Raw genomic sequence first — 25,438 nt, 5'->3', positions numbered from 1 at the left:
ACAATAGAGAGATTTACATTTTCTAACACACTTTTTGTCAAGAAACACAGTATGCGCGGAGGCGTGAATCTTCATGAATAATGCTGCGATTCACACCTCAGAAGACAAAAGATCCACATAATCAGCTAATGACCTGCATAATAATGAGCTCTTTCAGTCAGGTAGGCTATGTGAAAAAACCCCTCTGTGATCATGTCTCAAGCTCACCGTGCTGTATATCAAACTTACAGAAACAACACCAATCCTTTGAAATATTTTTACAATTTAAAATAAAGGTATTCTATTATAACCTTTAAAAATATAATGTATTTCTGTGATGCAAAGTGTCTGAACAGTCATGTTACCTCTATGGCATTTCATATAGGCTTTTAGCTTAAAAGCATGCACATTTGGAGAAATATTGATGGATTCTCATATGTTTATGTCAATTTTCTATACAGAGGAGTAATATTTATTCAGTATTTATTGTCATCGCTAGGAGCACTGGATACTGTGTTTTCAATTCATACTTGCAGCCGGAGGGCGCTCTGTGCACCTTTAGTCCACAAATTACTCTAAAGAAGAACAGGCCATGTGACATTCCAGGAACCAACAGAGGCTTCCAGAGATCGCTAACCATGGCTATAACATGCAGATAAACACTTTTGAAGACAATAAATACACGATTGCGACCGTGTGTACAAGTATTGCCTCAGAATTCGCGTGTCTGAATAGCGCTAGCTCCGTGGGCGTGGCCGCATTAGCGGATAATGAGCTGAGTCACGGGCGTCTGACATGGCTCTGTTTTCATACAGATTACATAAACAGAGAATATCTGTTTTCCATTTGACTTACACGATTTAAAACCTGACATTCCAAAGTTTCTTTAGACATAAGTCTAATTTTTTTGTGATCAGTATTCACTAAGTTACAGTTCATTTTCTGAGAACTATCAGATTGGACTTCGTTCAGAGGGAGACGACAGATCACGCCTCATGTTAGTTTTCTTTATTTTGCAAAAAGCACAACATTTTGTTTTTACTCGGAGTGTACGCAAATAAAAGAAGATATTCTATAGTTTCAATTGATATATTACTGATGTCTCTATGACAAAAAATGACGGAGTATTTTTAGTCTGTTTTGCTGCAATGTGAAAAAAATCCTGCAAAGAGCGCCGGCGCGTTTCCCGACTCCAGAGAGTTCAGCCAGAGCGGGAAACAGAGAGGAGAAGTCGGCTGCACAACCCGAGTGACCCTAGAGGTAGCGTCTTGAGCGTCCACGCACATATTGTGGATTAAGACCAAGAAGGGCCTTAAAGATGAAAGCACAATCTTTTACTTAAATCTACAACTAAACAGTAGCCAGTCACCAGCACAGAGGAAATAGGGTCTCTTTTCTTTGTGCCCAATGGAAATCCCGCCGCGGCGCTTGCACACATGCTAGGGGTCGCTCCTCGCCGGTGCCTTTGAGAGCGATGGACACCTTCGCTCTGCCGTCCAGGGGAATTAGCTCAAATGGTAGAGCGCTCGCTTAGCATGCGAGAGGTAGCGGGATCGATGCCCGCATTCTCCAGCTGGGGCCCTGCCCTTTTACGCTCACTTCCCCAATGGGACAGTCTGCGCTTTTACGGCACGATGGGACACTGCCTAGATGAGCTCTTGAGGCTCGCTGCTGACGAAAAGGTTTTTCGGACGGGGTCCTGCTCACATTCGTGGCAAAAGCAGGTCCCACCGAGATTTGAACTCGGATCGCTGGATTCAGAGTCCAGAGTGCTAACCATTACACCATGGAACCGCGGCGAGAGTCGCCTTTGCTCGCCGAGCCCCGGAGGATGAAGTCATTCAGCCTAGAAGCGGCATAGCAAAGAGCCAGTGAAGGCTTTGCCGTTTAAGCCCATGTTTCCCCGATTCGCTTTGAGAATGCCAATTTCACCGCCTCTTTACAGTTACGTTAGCAGTTGCGCAACGCCTCTGTATTTCTCCGCCCTGCCGCAAAGAGATCAAAGAAAGGCTCCACCGAGATTTGAACTCGGATCACTGGATTCAAAGTCCAGAGTGCTAACCATTACACCATGGAACCACCGCTCTCTGAGCGGCACGTCTGAGAGGCGGGCAGCAATGTGGCTAGGTGGAGGCGTTTGGTCACTGGACCCCCTCGACCAAAAACACGCAGCGGTGGCTTCTCTGCCGAAACCCGGGATCGAACCAGGGACCTTTAGATCTTCAGTCTAACGCTCTCCCAACTGAGCTATTTCGGCCAGGTTGGTGTGCGCTCTGGCCAGAGGGGATTTCTGTGAGACCGTCGGTCACTTGCGAGAAGCGCAAAGCTTGAAGGTCCCCACAGAGCAAAACGTTGGCCCGTACGGGGATCGAACCCGCGACCTTGGCGTTATTAGCACCACGCTCTAACCAACTGAGCTAACCGGCCTCGCTACGACAGGGCTTGCTGCCCAGTTTCCCAGAAATCTCCTGATTGCCCGTAACACTAATCAGGCTGGCGAGATTAAAACCTGAGCCGAAGCACGGGCTCGTCCGGGATTTGAACCCGGGACCTCTCGCACCCTAAGCGAGAATCATACCCCTAGACCAACGAGCCGACACCGACCGCCTTCCTGCTGCTGCCTGGCCGCCAACATGGCTGTTTTTGCATGGCCCAAGACACAATGAGCATCGCCAAAACACGTTGACAAAAACAATGCCAAGACAAATTGTGAGGCTTTTTTTGTGCAAAAACAAACTGAAGTTGTAATGAAGGTTGTTTGGGAGTACTCACCCTGTAACGTTCCTCGTGGGTGCAGGCTTTCCTGACCTCAGAACTCACTTCTGATAGCGAATTACAATCTCCTGATAGCCAAGTGGATTATTTATGATGAAGCCCATTTAAAAAACAAGAGCAGTGGGCTTCTGAGTGGATTAAAAATATGCCAATGGTGAGGGTGGACCTAAGGTGAAGAGGGAGACTCTTCCAGTGCTTAGGGAGAACAGCTAAAAAAGCCAGATGTCTTTTAGACTTTAACCCTCTGGAGTCTGAGGCTGTTTTGGGGCCCTGGAGAAGTTTTGACATGCCCTGACGTTTGTGCTTTTTTTTTAGTTGTTCATAAAGATATTAATGGCAAAAGTGTCATCACACTGTATTCAGCACGAACTTGGCTACCATAATATGTAAACAACGTGTACGTACATGCTTGTATTTCTGGAGGAATAACGTTTATGCGTGGTTATTGAAAAAACAAAAAATCCTGCCTACTCGTTCATATAAAACAATAGAGAGATTTACCTTTTCTAACACACTTTTTGTCAAGAAACACAGTATGCGCGGAGGCGTGAATCTTCATGAATAATGCTGCGATTCACACCTCAGAAGACAAAAGATCCACATAATCAGCTAATGACCTGCATAATAATGAGCTCTTTCAGTCAGGTAGGCTATGTGAAAAAACCCCTCTGTGATCATGTCTCAAGCTCACCGTGCTGTATATCAAACTTACAGAAACAACACCAATCCTTTGAAATATTTTTACAATTTAAAATAAAGGTATTCTATTATAACCTTTAAAAATATAATGTATTTCTGTGATGCAAAGTGTCTGAACAGTCATGTTACCTCTATGGCATTTCATATAGGCTTTTAGCTTAAAAGCATGCACATTTGGAGAAATATTGATGGATTCTCATATGTTTATGTCAATTTTCTATACAGAGGAGTAATATTTATTCAGTATTTATTGTCATCGCTAGGAGCACTGGATACTGTGTTTTCAATTCATACTTGCAGCCGGAGGGCGCTCTGTGCACCTTTAGTCCACAAATTACTCTAAAGAAGAACAGGCCATGTGACATTCCAGGAACTAACAGAGGCTTCCAGAGATCGCTAACCATGGCTATAACATGCAGATAAACACTTTTGAAGACAATAAATACACGATTGCGACCGTGTGTACAAGTATTGCCTCAGAATTCGCGTGTCTGAATAGCGCTAGCTCCGTGGGCGTGGCCGCATTAGCGGATAATGAGCTGAGTCACGGGCGTCTGACATGGCTCTGTTTTCATACAGATTACATAAACAGAGAATATCTGTTTTCCATTTGACTTACACGATTTAAAACCTGACATTCCAAAGTTTCTTTAGACATAAGTCTAATTTTTTTGTGATCAGTATTCACTAAGTTACAGTTCATTTTCTGAGAACTATCAGATTGGACTTCGTTCAGAGGGAGACGACAGATCACGCCTCATGTTAGTTTTCTTTATTTTGCAAAAAGCACAACATTTTGTTTTTACTCGGAGTGTACGCAAATAAAAGAAGATATTCTATAGTTTCAATTGATATATTACTGATGTCTCTATGACAAAAAATGACGGAGTATTTTTAGTCTGTTTTGCTGCAATGTGAAAAAAATCCTGCAAAGAGCGCCGGCGCGTTTCCCGACTCCAGAGAGTTCAGCCAGAGCGGGAAACAGAGAGGAGAAGTCGGCTGCACAACCCGAGTGACCCTAGAGGTAGCGTCTTGAGCGTCCACGCACATATTGTGGATTAAGACCAAGAAGGGCCTTAAAGATGAAAGCACAATCTTTTACTTAAATCTACAACTAAACAGTAGCCAGTCACCAGCACAGAGGAAATAGGGTCTCTTTTCTTTGTGCCCAATGGAAATCCCGCCGCGGCGCTTGCACACATGCTAGGGGTCGCTCCTCGCCGGTGTCTTTGAGAGCGATGGACACCTTCGCTCTGCCGTCCAGGGGAATTAGCTCAAATGGTAGAGCGCTCGCTTAGCATGCGAGAGGTAGCGGGATCGATGCCCGCATTCTCCAGCTGGGGCCCTGCCCTTTTACGCTCACTTCCCCAATGGGACAGTCTGCGCTTTTACGGCACGATGGGACACTGCCTAGATGAGCTCTTGAGGCTCGCTGCTGACGAAAAGGTTTTTCGGACGGGGTCCTGCTCACATTCGTGGCAAAAGCAGGTCCCACCGAGATTTGAACTCGGATCGCTGGATTCAGAGTCCAGAGTGCTAACCATTACACCATGGAACCGCGGCGAGAGTCGCCTTTGCTCGCCGAGCCCCGGAGGATGAAGTCATTCAGCCTAGAAGCGGCATAGCAAAGAGCCAGTGAAGGCTTTGCCGTTTAAGCCCATGTTTCACCGATTCGCTTTGAGAATGCCAATTTCACCGCCTCTTTACAGTTACGTTAGCAGTTGCGCAACGCCTCTGTATTTCTCCGCCCTGCCGCAAAGAGATCAAAGAAAGGCTCCACCGAGATTTGAACTCGGATCACTGGATTCAAAGCCCAGAGTGCTAACCACTACACCATGGAACCACCGCTCTCTGAGCGGCACGTCTGAGAGGCGGGCAGCAATGTGGCTAGGTGGAGGCGTTTGGTCACTGGACCCCCTCGACCAAAAACACGCAGCGGTGGCTTCTCTGCCGAAACCCGGGATCGAACCAGGGACCTTTAGATCTTCAGTCTAACGCTCTCCCAACTGAGCTATTTCGGCCAGGTTGGTGTGCGCTCTGGCCAGAGGGGATTTCTGTGAGACCGTCGGTCACTTGCGAGAAGCGCAAAGCTTGAAGGTCCCCACAGAGCAAAACGTTGGCCCGTACGGGGATCGAACCCGCGACCTTGGCGTTATTAGCACCACGCTCTAACCAACTGAGCTAACCGGCCTCGCTACGACAGGGCTTGCTGCCCAGTTTCCCAGAAATCTCCTGATTGCCCGTAACACTAATCAGGCTGGCGAGATTAAAACCTGAGCCGAAGCACGGGCTCGTCCGGGATTTGAACCCGGGACCTCTCGCACCCTAAGCGAGAATCATACCCCTAGACCAACGAGCCAACACCGACCGCCTTCCTGCTGCTGCCTGGCCGCCAACATGGCTGTTTTTGCATGGCCCAAGACACAATGAGCATCGCCAAAACACGTTGACAAAAACAATGCCAAGACAAATTGTGAGGCTTTTTTTGTGCAAAAACAAACTGAAGTTGTAATGAAGGTTGTTTGGGAGTACTCACCCTGTAACGTTCCTCGTGGGTGCAGGCTTTCCTGACCTCAGAACTCACTTCTGATAGCGAATTACAATCTCCTGATAGCCAAGTGGATTATTTATGATGAAGCCCATTTAAAAAACAACAGCAGTGGGCTTCTGAGTGGATTAAAAATATGCCAATGGTGAGGGTGGACCTAAGGTGAAGAGGGAGACTCTTCCAGTGCTTAGGGAGAACAGCTAAAAAAGCCAGATGTCTTTTAGACTTTAACCCTCTGGAGTCTGAGGCTGTTTTGGGGCCCTGGAGAAGTTTTGACATGCCCTGACGTTTGTGCTTTTTTTTAGTTGTTCATAAAGATATTAATGGCAAAAGTGTCATCACACTGTATTCAGCACGAACTTGGCTACCATAATATGTAAACAACATGTACGTACATGTTTGTATTTCTGGAGGAATAACGTTTATGCGTGGCTATTGAAAAAACAAAAAATCCTGCCTACTCGTTCATATAAAACAATAGAGAGATTTACCTTTTCTAACACACTTTTTGTCAAGAAACACAGTATGCGCGGAGGCGTGAATCTTCATGAATAATGCTGCGATTCACACCTCAGAAGACAAAAGATCCACATAATCAGCTAATGACCTGCATAATAATGAGCTCTTTCAGTCAGGTAGGCTATGTGAAAAAAACCCTCTGTGATCATGTCTCAAGCTCACCGTGCTGTATATCACACATACAGAAACAACACCAATCCTTTGAAATATTTTTACAATTTAAAATAAAGGTATTCTATTATAACCTTTAAAAATATAATGTATTTCTGTGATGCAAAGTGTCTGAACAGTCATGTTACCTCTATGGCATTTCATATAGGCTTTTAGCTTAAAAGCATGCACATTTGGAGAAATATTGATGGATTCTCATATGTTTATGTCAATTTTCTATTCAGAGGAGTAATATTTATTCAGTATTTATTGTCATCGCTAGGAGCACTGGATACTGTGTTTTCAATTCATACTTGCAGCCGGAGGGCGCTCTGTGCACCTTTAGTCCACAAATTACTCTAAAGAAGAACAGGCCATGTGACATTCCAGGAACTAACAGAGGCTTCCAGAGATCGCTAACCATGGCTATAACATGCAGATAAACACTTTTGAAGACAATAAATACACGATTGCGACCGTGTGTACAAGTATTGCCTCAGAATTCGCGTGTCTGAATAGCGCTAGCTCCGTGGGCGTGGCCGCATTAGCGGATAATGAGCTGAGTCACGGGCGTCTGACATGGCTCTGTTTTCATACAGATTACATAAACAGAGAATATCTGTTTTCCATTTGACTTACACGATTTAAAACCTGACATTCCAAAGTTTCTTTAGACATAAGTCTAATTTTTTTGTGATCAGTATTCACTAAGTTACAGTTCATTTTCTGAGAACTATCAGATTGGACTTCGTTCAGAGGGAGACGACAGATCACGCCTCATGTTAGTTTTCTTTATTTTGCAAAAAGCACAACATTTTGTTTTTACTCGGAGTGTACGCAAATAAAAGAAGATATTCTATAGTTTCAATTGATATATTACTGATGTCTCTATGACAAAAAATGACGGAGTATTTTTAGTCTGTTTTGCTGCAATGTGAAAAAAATCCTGCAAAGAGCGCCGGCGCGTTTCCCGACTCCAGAGAGTTCAGCCAGAGCGGGAAACAGAGAGGAGAAGTCGGCTGCACAACCCGAGTGACCCTAGAGGTAGCGTCTTGAGCGTCCACACACATATTGTGGATTAAGACCAAGAAGGGCCTTAAAGATGAAAGCACAATCTTTTACTTAAATCTACAACTAAACAGTAGCCAGTCACCAGCACAGAGGAAATAGGGTCTCTTTTCTTTGTGCCCAATGGAAATCCCGCCGCGGCGCTTGCACACATGCTAGGGGTCGCTCCTCGCCGGTGCCTTTGAGAGCGATGGACACCTTCGCTCTGCCGTCCAGGGGAATTAGCTCAAATGGTAGAGCGCTCGCTTAGCATGCGAGAGGTAGCGGGATCGATGCCCGCATTCTCCAGCTGGGGCCCTGCCCTTTTACGCTCACTTCCCCAATGGGACAGTCTGCGCTTTTACGGCACGATGGGACACTGCCTAGACGAGCTCTTGAGGCTCGCTGCTGACGAAAAGGTTTTTCGGACGGGGTCCTGCTCACATTCGTGGCAAAAGCAGGTCCCACTGAGATTTGAACTCGGATCGCCGGATTCAGAGTCCAGAGTGCTAACCATTACACCATGGAACCGCGGCGAGAGTCGCCTTTGCTCGCCGAGCCCCGGAGGATGAAGTCATTCAGCCTAGAAGCGGCATAGCAAAGAGCCAGTGAAGGCTTTGCCGTTTAAGCCCATGTTTCACCGATTCGCTTTGAGAATGCCAATTTCACCGCCTCTTTACAGTTACGTTAGCAGTTGCGCAACGCCTCTGTATTTCTCCGCCCTGCCGCAAAGAGATCAAAGAAAGGCTCCACCGAGATTTGAACTCGGATCACTGGATTCAAAGTCCAGAGTGCTAACCATTACACCATCTGAGAGGCAGGCAGGGATCAAACCAGGGACCGGTGTCTTTGAGAGCAATGGACACCTTTACTCTGCCATCCAGGGGATTTAGCTCACCTTTACTCTGCTGTCCAGGGGAATTAGCTCAAATGGTAGAGCGCTCGCTTAGCGGGATCGATGCCCGCATTCTCCAGCTGGGGCCCTGCCCTTTTACGCTCACTTCCCCAATGGGACAGTCTGCGCTTTTACGGCACGATGGGACACTGCCTAGATGAGCTCTTGAGGCTCGCTGCTGACGAAAAGGTTTTTCGGACGGGGTCCTGCTCACATTCGTGGCAAAAGCAGGTCCCACCGAGATTTGAACTCGGATCGCTGGATTCAGAGTCCAGAGTGCTAACCATTACACCATGGAAACGCGGCGAGAGTTGCCTTTGCTCGCCGAGCCCCGGAGGATGAAGTCATTCAGCCTAGAAGCGGCATAGCAAAGAGCCAGTGAAGGCTTTGCCGTTTAAGCCCATGTTTCCCTGATTCGCTTTGAGAATGCCAATTTCACCGCCTCTTTACAGTTACGTTAGCAGTTGCGCAACGCCTCTGTATTTCTCCCCCTGCCGCAAAGAGATCAAAGAAAGGCTCCACCGAGATTTGAACTCGGATCACTGGATTCACAGTCCAGAGTGCTAACCATTACACCATCTGAGAGGCGGGCAGGGATCGAACCAGGGACCGGTGTCTTTGAGAGCAATGGACACCTTTACTCTGCCATCCAGGGGAATTAGCTCCAGGGGAATTAGCTCACCTTTACTCTGCTGTCCAGGGGAATTAGCTCAAATGGTAGAGCGCTCGCTTAGCGGGATCGATGCCCGCATTCTCCAGCTGGGGCCCTGCCCTTTTACGCTCACTTCCCTAATGGGACAGTCTGCGCTTTTATGGCACGATGGGACACTGCCTAGTTGAGCTCTTGAGGCTCGCTGCTGACGAAAAGGTTTTTACTATGTTATTGTTCAGTTAAATTAATAGAATGGCACAGAAATATAATTACATCTGCGTAAGCGTAAACAGCATAGAAGAATGACACAGAACAGAAGATCTTATTGAATAGTCATTATTTTTGTTTTGTTTTTGCGCACAAAATTTATTCTCGCTGCTTCATAATATTAAAGTTGAACCACTGCAGTCACATGGACTATTTTAACGATGTCTTTAGTACCTTTTGCTGTTGCTAAGCAACCATGAGCTGCGCTCTCCATGACGATGTGGAAGTTTCAGGAAAGGATAAATGGATTTCCAGGTGGGCTCTATTGTTTCAGGTGAGAAACCAATCTGTAAATATCACCATGGTAACTGTGTAGCCACACCCTAGCAACCATTTAGAGTACTAGCAACCATACAAACATGAATAAGCCATATCTCAACTCCACAACATCTTACAGACATGTTGATTGGCTCTCTTGCAACCGTGCAGAACAGTGTAGCATCTGCCTAGTGCCAAGTTTTGCCACTGCAAGCACCACTCACATTTTCTTCAGGAAATGTACATTCCTTTTATGGATACTGGACTCTAGGTGGCACCATAACTGTTAAAAACACTTTCAAAACCATTTATTTCCTATGGTAAACTGTCTGTATTGGCTGTAAATGGTATTTTCCTTCTATTATTCAAATGGTTACATGCTTGCTAAATAAAACAATACTTTTTTACGCATTGGCTTAATGGCCTTAAAATGCTTGAACCCTGATAATTGCTGCTTGCATATATTTTGAATTCAATTCTCTAAAACACAAAAAGTTACAAACTAATGCAGGACAGCAGCCAGAAAATGATGTTGATAACCCCCAAAAAACTTGCAAAGCACGAAGCTGAGGGTGTGCCAATTGTAGGGAGGGGTTTAGTCACTGGATCTGGAGGGCTTTCTGTGTCCTTGGAAGGGAGTTGGATGCTCATCGCATCACAATAGTAAGCCTCGCTGATAGTCAGCTGTGAAAGGTTGCACATAGGTTAGCTCTTTTGGGAGAAGGAGAGATAATGCTGCTGTGGCAGTGAAGTCGAGGTTATAAGGAGAAACGGAGCTCCTGCTGTGGCAGTGGAGAAAATTTTCCAACAAAACGGAGCTCCTGCAGGAGCATGAGGAAACATCACTGCAGCGGCAGTGTAGAATTTTTTGCCAGAGAAAACTGAGCTCCTGCTGGAGCATGAAGGAACATCACTGCTGTGGCAGTGGAGAAAATGTTTCCAGAGAAACTGAGCTCCTGCAGGAGGCAGAGGGAACATCACTGCTGTGGCAGTGAAGAAAATATTTTCCCAGAGAAACTAAGCTCCTGTGGGAGCGTGAGGGAACATCACTGTTGCGGCAGTGGAGAAAATTTTCCAAAGAAACTGGGCTCCTGCGGGAGTACAGGGAACATCACTGCTGCATCAGTGGAGAAAAAGAAACTGAGCTCCTGCAGGAGCGTGAATTTTTCAAAGAAACTGAGCTCCTGTGGCAGTGTGAAAGAATATCAATGCTGCAGCAGTGGAAAAATTTTGTCAGAGAGAACTGAGCTCCTGCAGGAGCAGAGGAGATAATACTGCTGCATACCAGCATTTTGGATGGAGAAATGGCGCTTCTATGGGAGCGGAGGAAATAATGTTGCTGAGGCAGTGAAACAATTGGATGGAGAAGCAGAACTTTTGTGGGAGCTTGAGATAGTATTGCTGTTGCGGCAGTTGAATAGTGAAGTAAATAAAAAATAAGATCAAATAATCAAAAGGCACAAATAAATACAGTAAAGCAAAGATCAAAATAAATAAAGCTTTTCAGGTTTTTCATGTATCCAGTTTTCAGGTACAGAATTTGAATAAAGTAGCTAATAAATGAAGAGTTTGGTTCCAAAACGCTATAAATCCATTTTGATTAATTTGAGTAAAAATGTGTTTTCCTTACCAAGAAAGTAGCCAGATGAAAACCACTATTTTCTGTTTCAAACTTTCACATAGCATCTTTAGGTTATAATAACATTAAAAATTCAAATCCAGATTTTGATTTTCAAAGATTTATTATTTGATTATTATTATGATTATTTTTTCCCCAAAATGCAATAAATCCATGACACGTTTTTTTTTTTCCAAAATGCAATTAAAATGCATTTAATCCATTGAATCAATATAAAAGTTATTTTCATATTGAAACTGTTGAAAATACACAACAAAGTAAGTTGATCCACATATGACAGCCTCTGAACTTGGTCAATACTAATACTAATCACTGGACTAAAAAATACATTCAGTCATCGCTCCCAAAATGCATTCAACGGGTCATCTTGTTAATGCTATAAATTAAGTATGTCTCCGTTTGTCATTACCGATTAAAGAGTATCTGGCGCCACCGCATGGTTAAAATAAAAACAACACATTTGCCGAGTACATTGGAATTGACTGCAACTACCCAGGGGCGTATATATACTCCAAACTATATATATATACTCCACTATACTCCAAACATTCAAATAGCAATCATGTTATGTTTTTTTTTTATTTCTATCAGATGTTTAGAATCAAAACTAGCAATGCCAGATTTGAGAATTAATCATTCTTGGTCAAACGGCTTTTATAAACTGTCCATGGTTCAGTTTTGGGGGCTGTGACAGAAGTTTGATGCTGTTGTGTGAGAACAAGCAACAGCTACTGGCATTTTTCCTCCACCCGAGTGCCTCATCTTCTTAATCTCCTCACGTAATGATTAGATTTTGACGGCTTACGTTTCTTACCCACTGCAGAAACCACCACATGTTCATCAATGGCGTCAAAATTATTAATTTTTCCGTTTTTGTTGATCGCAAAGTACAAAGTAGATAAGGAAAACTAGGATGCTAAGGAGAAAACATGACAGAATAACATGGCGGATATCGCATTTTAAGTAAAATTAAAAATTTCAATACCGACCCGATACAATACTGAATTACGCAAGAACTCAATTTTTTTTTAAATGGCGTTTATCGCGTTTTGGAACCAAACTCTTCAAATATAAAACAACATTGCATGTAATCTTCACTGTATAAATTAAATAAAGATCAATCATTATTAATTATTAAGTTACTATTCAGTCATAGGCGTAATTTGCAGGTGGGACGGGTGGGACATGTCCCCACCACTTTTTGTAACATCTCGCGGCACAGATGTATACTAATACAAAAGAAACATCTCTAGTTGATTAGCAATTCGTTCATTTGTGTTAAATAATAGGCGATCTATCGCTGCGATGTGTTGTTTTTGAAATCAAGTGCTCGTTGCCGCTGTTATCAGTGGCGCAACAGTGTTCTCTTGGCGCTCATGCGCAGTCTTCACACGGACGAGCTGTACTGTCCTCAACATGTTTTTAGTGTTTTGACAGTCAGATAAACTCCCTTCCCTCACATGACTCTGAAGACAAGAAGTTTGTTTGCCCACAGGTTTAATGGTCTTGGGTATGAAGTGAAACTACAAATAAACAAATAAACATATTTCAATAATAATAATAATAATAATGTAATAATCCACAATAATGTAATATTTTGTGATGCTTGCAGATAAACATAACATTTTGTAATGTAAATAATGAATACAGCGATATGACACTAAAGCACAATGTGGCTAATGCAATAGCCGGATGGAAAATGATTAATAATTATCTTAAACCGAACAATTCACATTTATATGCAAGTATAATGAACATCCATGTAAATCAAATAAATATTTACAAGCGATGCTGTTACAAGGTTAAAGATTACAGAGATATATGGCGATTAAAGAGAGCCATCGTTACCGCTGCCCGCATGGAGCACTCACTACTTCCTGATTCAAGTGAATACCGGAAAATCACAGAATTAAAGCAACGTCAAACTTGCCACTAGATGGAGCTCTAAACCATAAATAAAGTGAACAGGAAAATTAGTGCTATGGATAACATTAAGGAATTGCAGACATTAAACAATTAAACGTGTTATCAAATTAAACAAAATATGAAATCTGTAACATCAAACTTGTTACAGATTTCATATTCCAAAACTCCAGCACACTCCCCGCCTGGCATGGACAACACGCCACTACTCTCAAGTCATTTAGACTGATCTAATCAAGTTTCTCATGAGTAAGGAGAAGGATTGTCTTAGTGATAGGCCGTATGAAGACCTTTGAGCCTTCCTTTTTTAAGAACTTGACTTCCACCTTACGGACTTTGTTGTCCTTGCTTGGGAAGACTTGAGTAACAACTCCCATAGGCCATTCATTCCTTTTTTGTTGTTCATCCTTCAAGAGCACAATGCTTCCTAGTTCAATGTCAAGCTTACTAGAGAGCCACTTTCTTTTTGGTTGCAAAAGAGCTTTTTCCATTTATCCCAGAAAGTTTGTGCCAAGTGTTGTACCCGGCGCCACTGCCGATTATGAAGGTCTTTGACCCAATCACCAGCTGGGGCAGGAGCAATTGTGACCTTTTGAGTTAGTGCATTGGGTGTGAGTATGAATGGGTCATCAGGGTCATTTGACACTGGGACAAGAGGTCGGGCATTGATTATAGCAGCAACTTCTGCCATTAGAGTGGAGAGTGCCTCATGTGTGAGTGCTGAAGATCCAAGCTGTTGGAACATTGCATCTAGTATCCTTCTAGCAAGCCCAATCATCCTCTCCCAGGACCCACCCATATGAGATGCATGAGGCGGGTTAAACTGCCAGATACAGCCTTGGTCCACGAGAAATTTTTTAACAGAGGTATTGTCAAGATTAGAAGAAATGTTAAGCTCCTTGCAAGCACCTACGAAATTTGTTCCTCTGTCCGAGCGGATGAGCTTCACAGGGCCTCAAATGGCAATAAAACGCTGCAGGGCATTTATGAAGCTAGATGTATCTAAAGACTCAATAAGCTCAATGTGCACAGCTCTCACACTCATGCAGGTGAATATTACTGCCCACCTTTTGCTCTGTGCATGACCACCTCTGGTACGTCGTGCCGCCACACTCCATGGGCCGAAAACATCTAGTCCCACATTTGTAAATGGGGGGTCAGTGGATACACAATCTGTTGGAAGGTCAGCCATTTTTTGAGTCTGTGGTTCCCTTCGTAGTCTTCGGCATGTGACACATTCATGAATGACACTGCAAACGCGTCTCTTACCACCAACTATCCAATAACCAGCAGCACGCACTGCACCCTCTGTGTAATGTCGTCCCTGGTGTCGCACTTTCTCATGATGATGTTTAACTAAAAGTGTTGCAATGTGATGTTTCCCAGGGATGATAAGGGGCTTTTTTACATCAAGCTCAATCTGTGCTTCTGTTAATCGTCCTCCTACTCTTAGCAGGCCGTCTGCATCTATGAATGGGTCTAAGCCTTTAAGGAGGCTTTTTTTAGAGAGCTTGTCCCCTTTTTCCAAGCTCTTATACTCTTGGGCATATTTCTCCTGTTGGACTGCTTTGACGATTGTTTTTTCAGCACATAAGAGTTCTTCAACTGTTGGAGCACTGGAACAGTAATGCCAGCCCTTGCAGCTTAAAGTTTCTGTTGTAGAACCTTTATGAAACTGACGAGATATATCCGTGTGCACATACTTCCATTGATTTGGATGTGAAGACTTGCGAATCTGGAGGACACGATTGCTGACATATACATAGAAGCGTCGGGTCTCATTATATATGTAACCCAGCACTACCTTACCATCTGTAAAGTAAGTAGTATCATCCAAGGGTACGTCAATTTCTGAAGTTATGAACTCTGCCAGTTCTACTGCCAGAACCGCAGCACACAACTCAAGACGGGGAACTGTTTGCTCTGGGCTGAGTTTTGCTTTACTCATGATGAAACCGACATGGTTGATTCCACATGAATCTGTCACTCTGAGGTAGGCCACTGCAGCTATTGCTTTTGTTGATGCATCAGAGAAGACAAATAACTCCCTTCGTGTAGCTGTAGAAGGTGATATGTTTGTGTATCATCTTGGAATCTGGAGTTTACTTAAATCCTTAAGTGAAAGTCGCCACATATCCCATTTTTCTTCCATTTCTTTGGGAAGAGGAGAGTCCCAGTCATCATTCTGGTTATTAAGCTGTCTCATGATGAATTTGCCCTGGATTGTGACTGGAGCAACAAAGCCAAGGGGATCAAAGATGCTATTAATGGTGGATAGGACACCTCGATGAGTAAAGGGTTTTGCGTCAGTAGCTATTTCGAAAGTAAAGGTGTCAGATTTCAGACTCCAATTCAATGCATAGGAAGCATATCAGATCCAAGATCCAAATCTTTAAGATCACTGGCATGACCCTGAGGTGGAAAGGCCTTTAGAACCTCTTTGCTGTTTGAAGCTATCTTGTGAAGCCATAAGTTGGAACCAGCTAGAGTCCTCTGTGTGTTTTTGAGCAGGTCCACTGCTGCCTTGACTGTAGGAAGAGACTTCAAACCATCATCAACATAGAAGTCACAGTTCACAAAGTTCTTGACCTCAGGGTCACCATCTTTGACGGACTGCCGGAGACAATAGATGGCCACAGCAGGAGATGGACTGTTGCCAAACACATGGACCCGCATGCGGTACTCAATGATGTCTTCAGATTGGTCATTATTACGGAACCACAGGAACCTTAGGAAATTGCGGTCACCCTCTCTCACTAGGAAACAGTAGAACATTTGTTCAATGTCAGCTGTTATGGCCACAGCTTCCTTGCGACATCGCATGAGCACCCCAAGAAGGGTGTTGTTCAGGTCTGGTCCAGTTAAAAGAACATCATTCAGCGAGACATCCTCATGACGGGCACTGGAATCAAAGACAACTCTTATATTCCCGGGTTTTTTAGGGTGATATACCTCAAAGAGAGGCAAATACCAGCACTCTTCTCCTTCCATGAGAGGGGGAGCTTCTTCAGCATGGTTGTTACTAAAAACTTTTCCCATAAAGGTAAAGAAGTGTCATTTCATCTCTGGGTTACTCTGAAGATTATGTCTCAAGGTTGACAACCTTTTCATGGCTTGACATCTGTTGTTAGGGAGTCTGCACCTTGGAGCTTTGAAAGGCAGCGGCGCTACCCAGCTGTTGCTTTCGTCTTTCTCTAGCTCTTGTTCCATAATGTAAAGAAACGACAGGTCATTGATAGATGGGGCCACTTTGTTGTCATCACAGGTAACTGACCACCTTTGTGATTGTAAACAAGTTGCTCCGTAGAACACTGTTAATTTCCGTAAAATGGAAATCAATTAATCCGTCAGATTTTGCAGGCTCTGTTGTTCCCCCTCTTGGTGATCTCCAGTCGGCTCCTCTTGAAGATACGATTTTACAGCTGAATACTGTTCTTGCATCTAATTTGGATTCTTTTGCTCCCTTGAAGTCTCGCAGTGTCTATTTTGCTCGTTCTGCCCCTTGGTATAACGATGACCTGCATTCTAAGAAAGCTGCTTGCCGTAAATTGGAGCGCAAGTGGCGTGACTCAGGTCTGAATGTATTTTATCAGTCCTGGAAAGACCACTTGGGGGTATATGAAGCTGAAATTGAGTCTGCAAGATCTTTTTATTTTTCTCAGATTATAGATAGCAATCAAAGTAATCCTAGACATCTCTTTCACACTATAAACAGACTTCTCAAAGTTAATGTTGGTACTTCTCTCCCTGTCTCAAATCAGTTGTGTAATGATTTTCTTCATTTCTTTAGTTCTAAAGGTGATAATGTCTATAAACTTATTCATGCTGCACCTGTTTCCGCTTCTACATTATGCTTGCCTAGTTTCTCTGGCATATCCTTCTCTACCTTTTCTCAAATTGACTCTGAGCTGCTTACTAGGGAGGTGTCACGTATGAAAGTCACCACTTGCTTACTTGACCCCCTCCCTACAAGCTTGTTTAAATCTTGTTTGGATTCATTGTGCCCTGCTGTTCTCAGCATTGTTAATGATTCCCTGCATACTGGTGTTGTACCAGCTGCATTGAAAACTGCTGCTGTAACACCTGTTCCAAAAAAGCATAATGTCGATTTGGATAACTTAAATAATTATTGTCCTATATCTAATCTTCCTTTTCTTGCAAAATTTCTTGAACGTGTTGTGGCTTTGCAGCTACACAATCATCTTACAGTAAATAATCTTTTTGAACCCCTTCAGTCTGGCTTTCAAAAATTTCATAGTACTGAGACAGCCTTGGTCAAGGTCACCAACGACCTGTTAATAGCTTCAGACTCTGGTTCTCTTTCTATTCTGATCCTTCTGGATCTTAGTGCCGCTTTTGATACTGTCAATCACATTCTGTTACTCAAGCGTCTGGAAATTGTCTTTGGTGTTTCTGGGACTGTTTTGGCATGGTTTAGATCTTACCTTTCTGATCGTCAACAGTTTGTATGTATGAGTGGATTCCGGTCTGTGACCGGCTTTGTCTGTACGGGTGTTCCTCAAGGTTCAATCTTAGGCCCCTTACTTTTTAGCATTTACATATTTCCACTTGGCTTGCTTTTAAGATCACTTGGGCTTAATTATCACTTTTATGCAGATGATACTCTGATTTACATTCACTCTAAGCCTAGTCAAAATCTGGACCTTCCTTTTTTAACACATTGTATTTCTGAATTAAAAATATGGATGTCCCAAAACTTTTTGTGTAGTGATAAGTCAGAGTCATAGCTCAATAGTGATAAGACAGGGGTCTTGCTTATTGGCACCTCTCATCAGCTTCGTAAAGCTAGTTCACTATTTTTAAACGTAGATGGCTCTGTTTTGGAATCACAGTCCAAATTAAAAAATCTAGGAGTAATATTTGATTCAAGTTTGTCTTTTGACTCTCATGTTCAGTACACTGTAAAGAACTCCTTCTTTCATCTCAGAAATATTGCCAGACTTCGCTCTATGTTATCGCTCTCTGTGACTGAAAGGCTTATTAATACTTTTGTGTTTTCCCGCATTGACTATTGCAACGCACTTCTGGCTGGGGTTCCTAAATGCACACTGAACAAATTGCAATGTGTGCAAAATTCAGCTGCTAGGATCCTGACCGGAGTCAGGAGAATTGAGCATATTACACCAATTCTCAAGTCCTTGCACTGGCTTCCGGTCAGGTTCCGAGCTGATTTTAAAGTCCTCATGCTCACATATAAGGCACTGCATGGTCTGGCCCCTCAGTATCTGTCTGCACTTTTAACCTTATACACACCCAAGCATCGCTTACGCTTTTCACAAGTTGGTCTATTGGCAGTCCCACAGACACAGCTGCGTTCTGTAGGGGATAGGGCCTTCTCATCCTACGCTCCTAGGCTTTGGAATGCACTTCCTCCTCACATCAGAGATTCCTCCTCACACATTCCATTGTAATTTATCCAATCATTACTGTTTCTCTTTTTCACATGAAAAACATTTGGACAGGGATCAAAGATGGATGGACGTTGTTCTTTTGTGTTAGTGAAGAACGCACTCATAGTAGTAGACTTGTGAATGCCGTTCAGACAAGAGAGAGTCGTGAGGACCATTTACCTGTCTGCGAACCTTATGGACTCTGATAATGTCACGACCCAGAAGAATCATGATAGGAGCATCTCGGTATAACTCTGGTATGAATGGAGCTATAGGCTTCAGGTGAGAGTGATAGAGAGCAGCACTGGGTGTGGGAATCTCTGCCCTATTATCAGGAATGTTGTTACACTCTAGCAAACTTGGTAGGGAGAGTATTACCTTTCCATCTACAGACTCGATTTGGTAGCCAGATGCTTTTCGACCGATGGTCTCTGTCACTCCAGAACAAGTTCTAAGGGTATACGAAGAAGCTGGAGTGTTTTCTTTGAAGGCATCAAAGAATTCAGAACAAGCTAACGACCTATTGCTCTGCTCGTCAAGGATCACATAGACATTTTTGAACATGACTTATTACTAAAGTCACCTTTGCAAACTTCAGTGCAATGAGCTTCCACTTCTGTCGGTGTCGTGGAAACTTCCTCCCCGCCATGCTGTGATGAGGAGGCTACTTCTTGAGCTTTTGGAGCTGGGCCTGGATGTAGTGCAGAAATGTGTTTTTCACTTCAACACTCTGAACATTTAGTCACAAACCTGCAGTTCTTAGCTGTGTGTGTAGTGGTTAAGCAACACTTGAAACAGATTCTCTTTTCTTTCAAAAATGCAAAACGTTCCTCCAAAGGCTTCTCACGGAAGGAACGGCATTTCCTCAGTAAGTGAGGTCTTTTGTGAATAGGACAAAGTCTCTCAGCACCCTCAGCTTTCCGTTCATCTTTATCTGTGTCAAAATGAACAGGGGAAGATACGCTTATCTTGTTAACTGAGACTTCTCTTGATTTGCTTGGCTTCCAACCAGCCTTGTCTGCTTTATGAAGTAAATCTGTTTGAGTAGAAAAGTTGAACCCCGGGTCATTCCTTATTCTAGCTTGCGGACTTATAAAGTCAAACAAGACCTCGAAGGGGGGAAATGAAACACCATACCTCTCTTTATAACCAGATCCATGTGACAGCCATTTTTCTTGTAGATTAAATAGCAGCTTCTGAACTATGGGATTGATACCCCTAGCTGTGTCTAGATATGACAGGCCTGGAAGGTATCCATCAGCTTTGGCTGACTATATCTCCATAAGAAGATCACTCAATTTCTGAAGCTTTGAGTAGTCTTTGCTTGAAATTCTTGGAAAATTTTCAATACGCTTGAAAAGTGCTCTTTTGATAACCTCTGGAGCACCATAACACTCTTCTAATCTAGTCCATATCATCTCAAGACCCTTCGATGGCTAATTAATGTGTACAAAACTCATGCATTGTAGGAAACTTTTTCTTCGTCGAAGCAGAGACTAGGAGACATTGGGATATCTTTCAAGCAGAAGTTACTCTTTATTGAGAAACGTGCTGTGGGTCGCTGTAGTCATCCAAGTCTAACTAAGGCAGTGTACTTGGTAGTTCATATACATTCAAGGGGGAGGGATACATAGAGCAGAGGTGGAGACAATCTAAACAAAGCATGCAAATGCAGTGCAGGAATCAGCCCATTCCCTACATTTCCCAGCCATGATCTAATCAGCATAACGGTGTCATTCAAATGCATAGGTGATAAATCCACTCAGTCTGACAGTATGGCCCATACCTTTACATTATCATAGAGACAAAGGCACAGCTGTATCTTGAGCCAAATGGTTAGGAAGTGCATGAAGACAAAAGGTTAATGTTACAGACACCTGGGCTGCCTGCCTTGATCTCCTTAAATTGTCATTATCTTTACCTCAAAATGTTAAATACAATATACTTCACCTTAATATTTCATGTGAGGTTATGTCAGGATGTAGGATCAGCAGATCTTAAACAGATTCTTAAATTTGTAATCCTACAGCGTTTAGCGTGCTCAGCTGATTCTTTTCCCAACCATTTGACTAACAAGTCCATTTTCTTCACTAGGTGTCAAGTTCAAACCACTTACAGCATTTTGAAAGGACCGCTGCCAGGCCCTGAAGCTTTCTGGTTGGTCATTGAACTGTATTAAACCAGTTAAGAAGTTCACGGCGAGCAAAATATCTGAAAAGTCTGAAATGTCTGTCTTTGCTTGTTGGGAAGGTTGAAGTGTTGGACTTGCCATTTGGAAAGGAGGTGTGCTGCTTTGGGCTAAACGTGTGTGCCTTCTGCACTGGTTATCGTCATGAGTGTTGCCAGAAGGATGATTCATGGCTGGTGAGAATTGTGATGGTTGAGCAGAATCTTTTCTTGGTTGCATATGATAAAATTCAGCGTCATCTGAGCAACTCTCTGCCTTGAAACGTGTGGAACGCAGGAATGGAATTTCTGACAGGTAACTCTGTGTGAGGCTGTATGGTTTCATCTGGAGGGAGTGGTTCTGCTTTTGATGCTGATTTTGTGACTGCATGTAGATTCATCTGTTCAACGTATTCACATGTCCGCTGCATAACATCAACAGGAGCTGTTTCCAGTGGAGGATCATGTTTACTATGGACGCTGGTGTCAACAGCTGCTTCTAGAGCTTCTGCCTCGGCTACGGCTGCAGCAGTTTCTCTCTCTAACACCATTTTATCCATTTTTGCCTCCAATTTGGCTTTCTCCACCTTTATTCTTTCCTCCTCATCTGCATACATTAAACGTGCTTTGGCTGCTTCAGCTTTTGCTCTGGCCATTGCAGCTGCATCATTTGTAGAGGAGCTGCCTGATTGTGAACATGACAAATATGATCTGGTTTTGAGTGAGGGTGTGGACTCCATTGCGCACACAATACTCGTTCAATTTACTTGAATCTTCACAAACTGCTGCTGTAACTTTTCCTGCAGCCGCTTTTTCACTGTACTGTCCTCAACATGTTTTTAGTGTTTTGACAGTCAGATAAACTCCCTTCCCTCACATGACTCTGAAGACAAGAAGTTCGTTTGCCCACAGGTTTCATGGTCTTGGGTATGGAGTGAAACTACAAATAAACAAATAAACATATTTCAATAATAATGTCCAGGAATTACCAACAACTACAGCACCATATCAACATCCACAATAATGTAATATTTTGTGATGCTTGCAAATAAACATAACATTTTGTAATGTAAATAATGAATATAGCGATATGACACTAAAGCACAATGTGGCTAATGCAATAGCCGAATGGAAAATGATTAATAATTATCTTAAACCAAACAATTCACATTTATATGCAAGTATAATGAACATCCATGTAAATCAAATAAATACTTACAAGCGATGCTATTGCAAGGTTAAAGATTACAGAGATATATGGCGATTAAAGAGAGCCATCGTTACCGCTGCCCGCATGGAGCTCTCACTACTTCCTGATTCAAGTGAATACCGGAAAATCACAGAATTAAAGCAATGTCAAACTTGCCACTAGATGGCGCTCTAAACCATAAACAAAGTGAACAGGAAAATTAGTGCCGCTCTCACATTTGCTCTCGCTCTTACCTGATTGTTACTCTTTTTGTTACTTGCCATGATCTTTTCTGTGTGTCTCTCTCTTTGATCATTATTGCTCATGTGTTAGTTCTGGTGTTAAGCTTTAGTGAAAATGCTGTTAAATCAAGTTTCATTCTAACAGAGTGCTGTTAATCATTGCGGGAGCTGTATGTCCTGAACTTTAATGTCCCACATACATGTTTGTAAACCTTGTGTGAAGCTGTAGGGGGTGAGTGCCTTATTTGTTTTTGTAGGCCTCTTGGCCACCACCTTTTTCTCCTGTTTTTTTGAATAGATAAGGAGTGAGTTTACGTTGCTGAATTTGGTTCCTTTATTTTGATGCACAGGGAAGTTAGTTTCATTAATGGGAAGTTAGTGTGTTGTTTGTTTATTATTTTGGCATTTGCTCACCCCTGATCATTTGCTTCAGTTCTTTTGTTCATTTATCTTATGATTTTGCTAGTACTCTCCAACTGCTGCCGCCAAAACGATTGATCAAAAGATCAACTAAGAAAATAAAAATTAGTACTTTAACAGCCATTCCATGTTGTGTCATTTATGTTGCAGTCCGGACCTAGACCGGGGCCGTAACATAACTTGGGGGCTCGTCCAACCGGTTGTCTGTGGCGGATAGTCTAAATTTAAGGGCTTGATTTGTTTGTTTTCATTCATCTAAATTGGGCGTTCGTCCGTAGCGGATAACATAGATTAGGGACTCGTTTGGTGCAATCATACATTGTGGAGGTTTATTTGGGCATATCAGCGAAGGGTAAGATGAATTGGAGATTTGTTTATGGCTTGTTAATGAAGTTACCATATGGTGCGGATTCATTCAGGACGTATTAATGAAGGTATGTGGCGGAATTAATAATGTGTTTGTTTGCCTGGTAATTTTCTTTTGGTGTGGGACGAGTTTATGGTCAAATATGGAATTTGATTTAACGTCATTTACGTTATCTTCTACTACGGAGGAATTTAACAAGTGTCGTAAGGCTGATTTGTTGCAGATTGCAGATTTCTTTAATATTTCTGTTCCTAGGGAGGGGCCAAAACGGGTAGTTCAAGAGAAGTTGTATAACAAGTTGGTAGAGGCTGGAATTTTGCCAGTTGAATCTGTGGAAAGGTTACCACGGAAGAGTGTTGAAACTGAGGTAGGTGAGGAAACTTTTTCTTTTCCTAATATAGATCCTCATCCTCGTTTTGATCCTATGCTAGCGATTAAACTGAAGGAGTTGGATCTACAGTTAAAGAAACAGGATTATGACGCGCAGTTGCTTCACTATCGAACTTTGGAGTTAGAGGCTGATAGTAAGCTTAAATTACGTAGTTTGGAACTACAAGCCAAAGCACAACCTAATGCACCTGTGCCTATGCCTAGATCGAGACCTCCATCTCCTCGTACGCCAGTGAATGCGCCAGTTTCAGCTGTACCGGATCAAAGTCCGCCACACGCTACTACTTCGTCTGTTGGTGAGTCTGTAACCAGTCTGGATGTGAGTAAATATGTTACACTTGTTCCTCATTTTAGAGAGATGGAGGTAGACTCTTATTTTGTCGCTTTTGAGCGCATTGCAGCTACATTACGTTGGCCGAAAGAGTTGTGGTCATTGCTTCTGCAATATAAATTAGTGGGTAAAGCTCAGGAAGTGTGTACAGCTTTACCTATCGAGCAAAGTCTAGATTATGATACTGTCAAAGCTGCTGTGTTGCGAGCGTACAAATTAGTACCTGAAGCTTATCGACAGAAATTCCGAAACCATCAGAAAATAACCAGTCAAACATTTTGTGAATTTGCTCGTGAGAAAACTGTGTTGTTCGATAAATGGTGTACATCAAGCCGAGTTACTACGTTTGAGCAGTTACGAGAAATTTTACTGTTGGAGGACTTTAAAAGTTGCGTTTCAGAGGATATTGTTGTATACAAACAGAAGGTATTGTCCGTACTGAAAGCTGCGGTTTTGGCAGCTGAATTTGTGCTCACGCACAAAACGGTTTTTACCCCGGCTGTGTATAGAGAGAAAAATGGCTTATCTGTTGAATTTTCTGTGCGAAACAGCTCGAGAGCTTTTAATAAAGGTAAGGGAAAACGAGAGAATAGAGAAGCCATTTCGAATGTGTCTCGTAACACACGTGTCTCGTGAGGGAGAAAGACGCGTGTGTTTTTTCTGCCGTGAGCCAGGACATTTAATTGTAGATTGTAAGCGCTGGAATCAGGGTAAACCTCCTGAGAAACCAAAAGGAGTTGCTTTAGTCCAGACTGCTTTTATGCCATCTCAATTTTCTAGTTTGCATACTGACCTATACTGTCCATTTATTACGAATGGTTCTGTATCTCTTTCAGACGAGCAGGGAGATTTGAAGCCTATTACAATCTTGCGAGATACCGGTTCAGTTCAGTCTTTCATCTTGGAAAGTGCACTAGAATTTTCTGAACAGTCATACTGCGGATCGAGTGTGTTAATCCGTGGCATTAAACTTGACTGTGTTAAAGTGCCTTTACATTCAGTTTATCTCCAGTCTGATTTGTTCACAGGCTTTACGAAGTTGGGAGTACGATCTCAGCTTCCTGTTGAAGGAGTCGATCTGATTTTGGGTAACGATATCGCTGGTGGTAAAGTGTTTCCTCAGCCAATCGTAGTGAATACGCCAGATGTGACTGAGTTGCGCGAACGGATTGATGTGGGTCAACAATTTCCGCCTGTCTTTCCTGCCTGTGCGGTAACGCGCGCTCAGACTAGAAAGTTTGATGACGTTCTATATGTGTCTGAAACATTCATGACTGATAGAGTTGACGAAAAGGAATGTGTGCAGGATGTTTTTTCTAATGTCTGTATTCCTGATCAAGCTGTTGCAGTCCGACTTGAGTCTCTGCTGGGAACAGGGAGGGAGCAGCTGGCTGCTGCGCAAAAAGCTGATCCGTCACTAGACAGGTGTGTTGCCGTGGCTGTACAGAAGGATGAAGTAGCGAATAAGGATGTGGTTTACGTTTGGGAAGATGGGGTGCTCATGCGTAAATGGTCTCCATCAAAGAAGGATTTGAGCTGGAAAACTGTGTTTCAGGTAGTGGTCCCTGATA

At 43.0% G+C, this 25,438-nt stretch overlaps 15 non-coding genes across 15 annotated transcripts; 3 read left to right on the top strand and 12 right to left on the bottom strand.

Annotated features, from left to right (window-relative positions):
• Positions 1–1,478: 1,478 nt before the first annotated feature.
• Positions 1,479–1,551, top strand: trnaa-agc (transfer RNA alanine (anticodon AGC)). The gene has a single exon. It is a non-coding gene; the product is annotated as a tRNA-Ala (tRNA).
• Positions 1,552–1,701: 150 nt separating this feature from the next.
• trnaq-cug (transfer RNA glutamine (anticodon CUG)) lies at positions 1,702–1,773 on the bottom strand. The gene has a single exon. It is a non-coding gene; the product is annotated as a tRNA-Gln (tRNA).
• A 213-nt stretch (positions 1,774–1,986) lies between these two features.
• trnaq-uug (transfer RNA glutamine (anticodon UUG)) lies at positions 1,987–2,058 on the bottom strand. The gene has a single exon. It is a non-coding gene; the product is annotated as a tRNA-Gln (tRNA).
• Positions 2,059–2,163: 105 nt separating this feature from the next.
• On the bottom strand, positions 2,164–2,236 carry trnaf-gaa (transfer RNA phenylalanine (anticodon GAA)). Its single transcript has one exon. It is a non-coding gene; the product is annotated as a tRNA-Phe (tRNA).
• Positions 2,237–2,332: 96 nt separating this feature from the next.
• On the bottom strand, positions 2,333–2,406 carry trnai-aau (transfer RNA isoleucine (anticodon AAU)). The gene has a single exon. It is a non-coding gene; the product is annotated as a tRNA-Ile (tRNA).
• Positions 2,407–2,502: 96 nt separating this feature from the next.
• Positions 2,503–2,574, bottom strand: trnap-agg (transfer RNA proline (anticodon AGG)). Its single transcript has one exon. It is a non-coding gene; the product is annotated as a tRNA-Pro (tRNA).
• Positions 2,575–4,716: 2,142 nt separating this feature from the next.
• Positions 4,717–4,789, top strand: trnaa-agc (transfer RNA alanine (anticodon AGC)). Its single transcript has one exon. It is a non-coding gene; the product is annotated as a tRNA-Ala (tRNA).
• Positions 4,790–4,939: 150 nt separating this feature from the next.
• trnaq-cug (transfer RNA glutamine (anticodon CUG)) lies at positions 4,940–5,011 on the bottom strand. The gene has a single exon. It is a non-coding gene; the product is annotated as a tRNA-Gln (tRNA).
• A 213-nt stretch (positions 5,012–5,224) lies between these two features.
• trnaq-uug (transfer RNA glutamine (anticodon UUG)) lies at positions 5,225–5,296 on the bottom strand. Its single transcript has one exon. It is a non-coding gene; the product is annotated as a tRNA-Gln (tRNA).
• Positions 5,297–5,401: 105 nt separating this feature from the next.
• On the bottom strand, positions 5,402–5,474 carry trnaf-gaa (transfer RNA phenylalanine (anticodon GAA)). The gene has a single exon. It is a non-coding gene; the product is annotated as a tRNA-Phe (tRNA).
• Positions 5,475–5,570: 96 nt separating this feature from the next.
• On the bottom strand, positions 5,571–5,644 carry trnai-aau (transfer RNA isoleucine (anticodon AAU)). Its single transcript has one exon. It is a non-coding gene; the product is annotated as a tRNA-Ile (tRNA).
• A 96-nt stretch (positions 5,645–5,740) lies between these two features.
• Positions 5,741–5,812, bottom strand: trnap-agg (transfer RNA proline (anticodon AGG)). The gene has a single exon. It is a non-coding gene; the product is annotated as a tRNA-Pro (tRNA).
• Positions 5,813–7,953: 2,141 nt separating this feature from the next.
• trnaa-agc (transfer RNA alanine (anticodon AGC)) lies at positions 7,954–8,026 on the top strand. Its single transcript has one exon. It is a non-coding gene; the product is annotated as a tRNA-Ala (tRNA).
• A 150-nt stretch (positions 8,027–8,176) lies between these two features.
• trnaq-cug (transfer RNA glutamine (anticodon CUG)) lies at positions 8,177–8,248 on the bottom strand. The gene has a single exon. It is a non-coding gene; the product is annotated as a tRNA-Gln (tRNA).
• Positions 8,249–8,841: 593 nt separating this feature from the next.
• Positions 8,842–8,913, bottom strand: trnaq-cug (transfer RNA glutamine (anticodon CUG)). Its single transcript has one exon. It is a non-coding gene; the product is annotated as a tRNA-Gln (tRNA).
• Positions 8,914–25,438: the final 16,525 nt, after the last annotated feature.

This window comes from Ctenopharyngodon idella, chromosome 4 (assembly GCF_019924925.1).
Source record: "Ctenopharyngodon idella isolate HZGC_01 chromosome 4, HZGC01, whole genome shotgun sequence".
NCBI classification, from domain to species: domain Eukaryota; kingdom Metazoa; phylum Chordata; class Actinopteri; order Cypriniformes; family Xenocyprididae; genus Ctenopharyngodon; species Ctenopharyngodon idella.
Note: the sequence above shows the minus strand (reverse complement) of the source record. Positions and strands in the feature narration are given on the sequence as shown.